General features: G+C 52.1%; 1 protein-coding gene across 1 annotated transcript in view; it reads right to left on the reverse strand.

The window, feature by feature from the left end:
• Hoxb8 (homeobox B8) overlaps positions 1-1,611 on the reverse strand; it is a 6,834-nt gene extending 5,223 nt beyond the window's left edge. The window contains exon 1 of the mRNA XM_070028270.1: positions 1,308-1,611. The gene's annotated coding sequence lies outside the window, so the exon portion shown is untranslated. The remainder of the gene's footprint in view (positions 1-1,307) is intronic.
• Positions 1,612-1,818: the final 207 nt, after the last annotated feature.

The raw sequence follows: 1,818 nt of genomic DNA on the forward strand, positions 1-1,818 counted from the left end.
TCTCCAATTAACTCCAGAAAAACAGAAGTGGAGCTATGGCTCAAGTAGTAGAGTGCTAGTCTTGAGCAAAAGAAGCTCAGAAAAGGCACCCATGCCTTTTCTGTTCAAGCCCTACAACTGACAGAAAGAAAAAAAAAATTAAGCCCAAAGAATAGGAAGGAACCAAAAAGGGGGGAGAAAGAAGCAAAGAGGAAAGAGAACTAGGTTCTGGAATTTTCAGTGCCAGGTTAAGGGGTCAGTAAAGGTGTCTCAGAAGGTAGAGTCAAGTTGTTATGGAAGCAAATATATATATATATATATATATATATATATATATATATATATATATATATATAGTGTGTGTGTGTGTGTGTGTGTGTGTGTGTGTGTGTGTGTATGTTGGGGGGATTTTATGGTCATGATTTGAGGACTTACTGGCAAGGTAGAAATTCAGTGGCTTGTTCTAAATCATCCTTGTGCCTTGCCAGAAATTTCTGATGGAAAGAAAATGTTTCTATTATAAGGGAGGAAAGAAAAAAAAAAGAATGAGCGAGGAGATAATTTATAAACACCGAATCGAGCATAGGTTCATTAGAGAAATTCAAGTAGAGAAACTCGGCTTACTTCTCTGCACCTGGTCCTGCGCGCGGGGAGGTGGGGGGGACTGTGGAACAAGAGTCAGGGTCAATTTTCGGGGGGGGTGGGTGAGTGTCTATTTTGCCGGGTTCAGAGGTAGGGATCAGACGGGACGAAGAAATGAAAAGATTGGGTGTTGAAGAAGCTATGGGCAGACAAGGTCGGGCTCAGAACGGAAAGTGCATGGTTCCAGGGCTCCAGCTGTTAAATTGCGTCGGGGCCCACGACCCCAACATTTACCCAGGCCGAGGCGGCCTGGGGCCAGAGCCAGGGTGGGGTCCCAGAAGTCGCAAATCTCACCTGGTAGTAAGTGGGGGGCCACTCCCCGATGACGGGGGGGGAACCCGAACTCCTGCTCCCTGCCGCCAAACCGGTCCCCACTTCTATCTCCCCCTAACGGCGCATTTTTTTGGGGAGGGAGGGCGTACCAACTTGGGGCCCCACTGATCACCCCGAGAGATAGTCGAGCCTGCCCGCAACCCGCCGCTTGGGGGAGGGGGCAGAGCCCGACCTACGTCTGGGTCTCCACAGGCGCGAGCCCAGCCCAGCCCAGACCCCAGCCCAGTTACAAAGGATCCTGAGCCGGTGCGGGTCAGCCCCGGGGGCTTGAAGCGCCCTCTCTGAACACCTTCCCCCCCCCCAAATCCGAGGCTCCATTCCTCTCCACACTGGGGGAGTCTGGGATGGCTCACCGGGTTCCCTCTCCCGCCGCAGTGGGCAGCCCTCTGCGGGGCAGCTTCCTCTCCATCCGACCTCCGGCTGCCGGCTGGCCCTCTCCCACCTGACCGCACCCGCATGCGTAGCCATTCCTTTCGCCCCCCTCTCCTCACGGGAGAGTCCCCATTTTCCCAAATCAATTCTCTTAGATTTGGATCCATTATTTCTATCCCGACTAATCTTCCCCGTTGTCCCGCATTTCTTGGCCGACCGAACACAAACAGCTGGGCGAGGGAACCAGTTGAGCCCTCCTCCTCCTCCTCCTCCTCCTCGTGGGGCAAATTCACAACACTGATCATTTGAGGAAAGGTGAGAACATCGCTCTATCTGGAATCTATTATAAAAAGGGGGGAAAGGATGACCACGAACCCCATATATTTTTTTATTACGTGCAAATTATTCATGACTTTTGGTAGCGCTCAGTTCTTCGCTTCCAGTCCGAACAAGGTGCACTGTGGAGCCGCCAGGCTGCAGCCAGCCGGCGCT

The sequence above is a fragment of the Dipodomys merriami genome, unplaced genomic scaffold (genome assembly GCF_024711535.1).
Source record: "Dipodomys merriami isolate MVZ:Mamm:240054 unplaced genomic scaffold, mDipMer1.0.p SCAF_19, whole genome shotgun sequence".
NCBI classification, from domain to species: domain Eukaryota; kingdom Metazoa; phylum Chordata; class Mammalia; order Rodentia; family Heteromyidae; genus Dipodomys; species Dipodomys merriami.